This window comes from Paroedura picta, chromosome 10 (genome assembly GCF_049243985.1).
Source record: "Paroedura picta isolate Pp20150507F chromosome 10, Ppicta_v3.0, whole genome shotgun sequence".
Classification (NCBI taxonomy): Eukaryota; Metazoa; Chordata; class Lepidosauria; order Squamata; family Gekkonidae; genus Paroedura; species Paroedura picta.
This window is the reverse complement of record NC_135378.1, coordinates 69,567,221-69,574,365: the sequence shown is the minus strand read 5'-3', so window position 1 is coordinate 69,574,365 and position 7,145 is coordinate 69,567,221. Positions and strand designations below refer to the sequence as shown.

Genomic DNA, 7,145 nt, shown 5'->3' with positions numbered 1-7,145 from the left:
AGCCCAAGTTCAAATCACGCCTCACTGAGGTCTTGTAGGAGACGGTAGGAGATCCATGATCAGATCTTGCCAGTATTTTTGAAATCTAAGTGGAGGCTGATGGACAGGGAGAGGAAGCTGAACTCTTTCACCCCAATCATAGCGTTATTGGAACTGCCTTCTGTAGGTTGCTTTTTAAAAATGTCTTCTGTTACGAGGAAGCTTTTTGGGAAAAGTATTTGGTTACTTGAATTGTCTCCATGGTTCTCCTGACCTGTGCTCTAGTAGAGTTCAGCAACCCCAGGATGTGCATAATTGCAAAGGAACAGCTGAGAGGATTTTAATTTAATCTTCATGGCTTCATTGTTTGCTCATAGAAACTCAAGGTGGATATGCCTGATTCAAGTTCAGTAGCATCCAAGAGACCAGTAAGATTTTGAGGATATAAACTTTCAAAAGTCAATGTTCCCTTTGTCAAGGGGGACATGTGAATGAATAAAGAAGTCCATGATTAAAAATATCAGCCCTGACCTCACTCAGACTGCTTTGTGCAAATCACTGTTTTTTCAGTCCGCAATCTGCACAACTCTATGGTGACTGTTAGCTGGGACTTTGGATCAATGGATAGATTTTGAGTGCTGACTGAGAGGTGCCTCTACAGCCATGCCATTTTAGACAGAAGTACAAAACTCAAAGCAAATCAAGCTCCAAAACAGCCAGTTCCCTCTGTTTCCAGGAGAAACCACTTGAAGAGAGCTGATTGGATGAGCCTATATATTTATGATAACTTCTCATTGGCTATGTGAGTATTGATTAGATGGTCCTTGTGGCAATCACAAAGCCAGTCTCTCCTCTGACAGCTGCCAAAACACAAGAGCCACAACCAACCAATCTTGCACAGCAGAGAGAGACACTGTCTGCTTCCTAATTGCACCAAGTGGCGATGGAGGAACTGGGCCTTTCTGCACCTATTGGAACCCCTGACAGCTTGTTCAGGTGATCAAGTCATGATGGCAGCCAGAGGTAGGAACAGCAGCTGCAACCATTCTCTTAGGCGGTCCATTTCTCTGAGTCATGGAATTGGCTGCTGCTCTTAGCAGCTTGCTTTTTTTTTTGTTTACCAGGTGAACCAATCAGAGGAGACGGTACTAACCTTGATGGACCAATAGTTGGTATAAGGCAATTCCACATGACTAATGCCTACTTCCTGCCTCTGTCTGAATGAGGAGGCAACAAATGAGGTGGGGCAGGTGAAGTGGTGGAGCCCACTTAAAGCAATTGTGGGAGAGGCATCCTTCATTTTAAAAATGGCCCATTCCTAGTGTTGCCAACTCTGGGTTGGGAAATACCTGGAGATTTGGGGGTGGAGCATGGAGAGGGCCGGGTTTGGGCAGGAGCCTCAGCAGGGTACAATGCCATGGCATAGGTTTCACCCTCCAAAGATACTGTTTTTTCTCCAAGGGATCTGACCTCCGTTGTCTGGAGATCAATGGTAATAGCAGGAGATCTCCAGTCCTCACCTGGAGGTTGGCAAGTCTACCTGTTCCATCACAGGGCAGTCCTGGAGCCTCATCACGTTCTCTGCAACTGTTTGGAGCTCCAGTCACAGAACTGCAGAATCCCACACAGCTCTTTAGAAACAGTGTGGCTCGGTCGTAAGGGGTTCCATTGGGAAAGACCCCGAGATCTCTTTTCTGCCCCTGTGGCCACCTGGCCTCATCCCGGCTGGAGCTTTCATTGCTGTATCTTCGCCAGGCTTGGCTTATCGCATCTCTTTGGATCAGGAGGATTCCAGAGGATGGATGACCTCCAAAGGGTTGGGTTCATTTAGGCCCTTCCTTCCTCCTTACCCAAATAATGATACTAATAATTGTCTTTTAAGGAAGAGTTATGCATATAATTAGAAGCTGATTAGTTTGCAAGTGAGAATTTAATGATGATCGCTATCTCTGTGCAGGCATGTGGAACCTCCCAGGACCCTGCCATTAATAATTGCAGAGCAGTTCCTTGGAGAAACGCTGCAGAAGCGGGAACCGGCGAGCGGTTAAAACAACATCTCTGCTCTTATTACCCCGAATATCTGCGTGGCCATGCTGAGTTTGTGAATCCACCGACTGTTTTTTTCCCCCTCTATTTTATGATGCGCCGTTCTGAAGAATAATATATTCTTTGCGGGGAAATGAGATTAAACCAAGAGCTGGTCTGGTCCCCCGGATTGCGCGCTGGACTCGGGAAGCATTATTTCAAATCGCAGCAGAGCCAGCAACTAACTGGGTGGCCTTGGGCGATGCACTGCCTGGCAGTCCCAATTCCCTTCCTGTCAAATGGGAATAATAGGGATCTACCACGCTGAGTTATTGCGGATGCAGAACTGGAAGATTGCAACTGGCTCGGAAGGCTACAGCTCCAATCCTCGGCATGATGGGCTGGATACCCAGATCTGCACGACGCGGTCTGTGCACCGGAGAGGGCTTTGGGGGCTTTGGGCTTCCCGGAACGGGCTCTCGCCAAGCATTACGGTAAATGGCTTTTGAAACCGAGGGGGACTTATCAAAGCTGCTTGCGATGCGAGGATGCCGTTCAAAGAAAGAAAGAAACCCTAATAGGCTGGCTCCAGCCCTTGAGTCATGCCTAAGGCCGTTCTTTGGATCCCAGCCCCTGTGCCTTCACAGAGATAACTCACAGAGCAATCCTGCCCCGTTGCTCTGTCCACTGGCTGGCTGGGAGAGGATTCTTCCTTGCCCCCCTCCCCAAAACGCTGCTGGCATTGCAATCCTCTGCCGCCTGCAGAATGCCCCCAGCATGAAGTGCAGTGAGGGGGCAGCACCGTGTTACAACATGGGAAGAGCAGGTTCTTTCAGGTCTCATGTGTGCCCCTGAAATGGAGTAATATGATACATTGCATAAGAAGAAGAGTTGTTGTTTTATACCCCGCTTTTCACTACCCAAATGAGTCCCAAAGCAGCTTACAAATACCTTTCCTTTCTCTTCCCATAACAGATACGGATGGGGACGAGAGAGCTCTAAGAGACTTGCTCTGCAAGAAGCGGACTAGTCCAAGGTCACCCATATACATTAACATACATGCCATACGCTAAATTCCTAAATCAGGGGTAGTCAAACTGCGGCCCTCCAGATGTCCATGGACTACAATTCCCAGGAGCCCCCTGCCAGCATTCGCTGGCAGGGGGCTCCTGGGAATTGTAGTCCATGGACATCTGGAGGGCCGCAGTTTGACTACCCCTGCTCTAGCATATTTAAAATCAATGGGCTCACACTAGGATTACTCTGTGAAAACTTGTTGAACTCATTCCAGTAGAGAAGTTATTTCGTAGGATTTTTTTCCCCGGTGTTCATCCAGATGTCCACGTCTTCCACTGGAAAAATGGGGATGTGTGTGTGACAGTGGTTCCATTTTTTAGCTCATGTGGCTTCACATCCCTGCAACCAGAGATGACACTGAAAAATGCTGGCAGGGGCTCCTGGGAATTGTAGTCAATGGACATCTGGAGAGCCGCAGTTTGACTACCCCTGGCCTAAATCATAACATCAGATGAAAAACCACAAGAGCAATGAGTGGGAAACAAGCTACGCTTCCACATGGGGCTGCCACTGTTATGTTCCCTGGGCACCTCTGTAGAGTGCATGGAAAGGGTACGGAGCAGGAGCATTTGAGGATGCCGTGAAGTAGACTTGTTACTTCACATGTGGCCGTCCCAGGCCAAGGGACCCTGCAGCACGCAGGTTGACAGCTCCACTTTTAATGGGACAACAATAACCTTTTATAGAGCTTTCAGAGTTCCAAATGCTTTGCCTTTTAAATCTCACAAATCACGACAAGAGGATAGCAGATGGAAGTCTGGGCCTGAGATTTCAACCAGGGGCTTCCTAGTCATGGTCCTAGTGTGCGCACACATCTGTTACTAGCAGGACTCATTCCACTACAATAAGCACCAACCTTGTTCCATCTGTGCCGCTGGTCCTCTGGCAGCCAGCAGCTTGGAATCTCCAACCATGTTACTCACCTCCAGATGGGACAGCACACTCGGAGAAGTGGGTTTTCCACCAAGGTCTCTCACTGGAACTGTTGGTCATCGTCAGGGGCACGAACTGGCCAGAGAATGAGCAAGGGAATGTAAGGGAGGGCTCAACACCTGCAGTCTCCTCCTTATTGTTGCTAGTAAAATACATAGCCAAGCACTATCCTTGCCTTGATAGGGAAGGGGGTACAGGGGCAGCATGTGGAAGGGGTGCAGGAGCCAGGTCATTGGGGGAGAGGGGATCAGGCAAAGATACATAGGAGAGATATGGCTGGATGGGATTAAGGGAGCGGGAAAGATGGATGAAAGCAGAGATGACTTATCTGAATAAGGCAATTTAGCCCTGTCCAGGGCTGGAACTAAACCAGTATAGATCAGCGGCCAAAATGGCTTCTCATCTCTGAGCCTGACAAGCAAGTCTGTACCTGTAAGTTATGCAAGTTCCTTTCATATGGACAGGGACTGAGCCTCAAATTTGTTAGGCGCTTGGCCTGGTGCTATTAATAACCATTTTATTTTCTGGCCTATGTGGCTGTGTTCCCAGGTGAGATTGAGGAGAAAAGGAGTTAGGTCACAGTCCGGGCCCCTGAGCGAGCATGAAGACCAAATTATTAGTCTGTTTTCAACCTGTTCTGAGGTAGTTGTGCAGAGGGAAAAGGTTGAATTCTAGTCCGGCTTCCGCTCCATCTAAATCACACTTACTGATTGAACATTGATAAAGCAAGATGAGCCCCATGAGGGTCACTGCTGCTTCCCATTTCCTACTGCAACAGTTTGCTTTCCATATACCTTTCCGCTAGCTCCTGTGAGTTACCTGTTTCATTTGTGGGCCATTGGTGTACATGGGCATTCCATACACAGGTCATGCCGATTCTGTAAAGGCTCAAGGGGGTGGCAAGTTACAGTGGGTGAGTGATAGGGTTGTGAGTATCCTGCATAGTGCAGGGAGTCTGATCCTTCCAACTCTATGATTCTATGAGCATTGTCATCAGCAAGCTATCTCATGGTCAGTCGATAGCAGCAGGGATGCCATGAGTCTGCCTGGCTGTGCCCCAACATTGGATCTTGTTTCTCCAGTGTTTGCTGTGGTGTTGTGAGAACTTGGTGCTGACATTCACCCTGACAAGGTAACTGCAGTCCCATTGGATGCTTGCTAGACCACCTGGCAATGGTAGTGGGTGCCAGACATACCAGGCCCCCGCATGCGGGTGGGCTACCTTTCTGAACTTTAAAATGGATCGCAGTACAAACTTAACACTCACAGTGATAGAGCTGCTGTTGATGGTTCCCCTCACAAATATTTTGCAGCCAGTACAGAATGGACGTGCTTTGAAAGAACTATGGCCACAGCCGGTCTCCTTTAAATCAAAGTTCTGGAACTTGCAGCGCAATCCTAAACCGAGTTGCACTAGCCCAAGCATGCTGGCTACAAGAGATTTAGAAAGAGGTAACCGTGTTTCTCATTGCAGCTTGCCTCTTGGGTCTTGCTGCACAGCCACCATGACATTGCAATGAAGACTCATCTCTGGCATATTGGCATTTTCTTAAAGAGACAAAACAGGAAGAATTCGATAGCAGCTTTCTTGTTCTATCCGATAAAATGCGACACCTCCTTGAAGTGGGAGTCAGCGTGGTGTAGTGGTGAGGAGCAGAGGCTTCGAATCTGGGGAGCCAGGCAGGGTAATAAAAGAACAGTCGTCTTCTTTTAAATGGTCCAGTGGCACTTACCTGCTGGGTCTGCCAGTTAGTCCAATCTGTTGCAATCCTTTTTGTTTTTTATTATTAATTGGATTACTATTAAGTGAAGAAAAAGGTTTCTATACCCTGCTTTTCACTATCCTAAGGAATCTCAAAAGTGGCTTACAATGATCGCCTTCCTTTTGCTCTCCCCACAATAGACACCTTGTGAGGTGGGTGAGGCTGAGAGAGCTCTGACAGGACTGCTTGGTCAAAACAGCATCATCAGGGCTGTGCCTAGTTCAAGGTCACCCAGCTGGCTGCATGTGGAGGTGCGGGGAATCAAAGCCAGCTCACCAGATTAGAAGCCACTGCTCTTAACCACTGCACCAAGCTGGCTCTCTGGTCTGTCCCTGGTTCAGTGTAGAGTTTAAAATCTCAACAGAGCCCCCGTATCACTTAAAAAACCTGAATGGAAAAAAAAAATCTGTCTTCTCAAAGGCTGCCTTCAGGTGCCTGCAGCTTTATCAGATGTGCCCACACCCAGTATTGCTTGGGTGTGTGAGCACCATTGTCAACCAAGCTGCACAATTCCATTCCCAGAGCCTTTAAGAGTTTGCATTTGATTATTATTTCAATTTTGTGGTATGTTCACAGAATGGCTTTCCCAACTTCCTTAAAAAACAAAAACAACCCCCAACTTGGCCATATCCTGCCACTGGATTCTGTACTCAAGGCCACAGAATCCAACAGAAATTTAAGCATGCTCCTGTTTGTTGAAATCAGCAGGCTGAGTGCACTCCATGTCAAGTTGGATTGTGGCCAAAGGCTTTAAAGCTGTTTGAAGTTCTTCCAGGTGTTGGTAACCACAACAAGGATTTACAAGGTGTGGGAACCTGTTTCTTCCACCTCCTGGGAGTTTACAAGGCATCTAGCGAACAGGACTTTGAACTCCAAAGCAGTAAAACAGAGGTCAAACGTAGAAACAGTTTCATAGACCAAAAATATTTTAAAGAAAATATGATAATTTAATTTGAAGTATTGGATGCTTTCTCTACTTTTTCCAGGGTAGATCTCTCCCGTAACTCTCAGTTTCCCATCAACTCAACTGGCAGCACTGTGGAATTAATTGCATGAAATTCTTTATTTCCTTTTGATATATACTTCTGTATCAGTAACTCCTTAGTATCAAAAGATTTATATCATCTCTTTATTTTTTTTTAAGGAAAATGAAGTTATGATGCGGCTGACATACACGATTCAAGACACTACTGTCAAACACTAATAAAGAACAGAAACGTTATGCATATATTGTAGCAAAGCCTTGTTGCGTTTATTGGAATTATGTATGGTTTTTATTAAGGATCCGGACTCTTTTTTGTTGTTTTATCAGGGTCATTCAGGACAATCATTTTATTTTTAAGATTCCTCAAACCAAATTTGTTCATG

The 7,145-nt window shown here is 46.7% G+C and overlaps 1 long non-coding RNA gene across 1 annotated transcript; it reads left to right on the top strand.

Annotated features, from left to right (window-relative positions):
• Nucleotides 1–756: 756 nt before the first annotated feature.
• Nucleotides 757–7,127, top strand: LOC143819273 (uncharacterized). Its single transcript, XR_013224891.1, has 3 exons — nt 757–1,220; nt 1,937–2,498; nt 6,922–7,127. It is a non-coding gene; the product is annotated as an uncharacterized LOC143819273 (long non-coding RNA).
• The last annotated feature ends 18 nt before the right edge of the window (nt 7,128–7,145 follow it).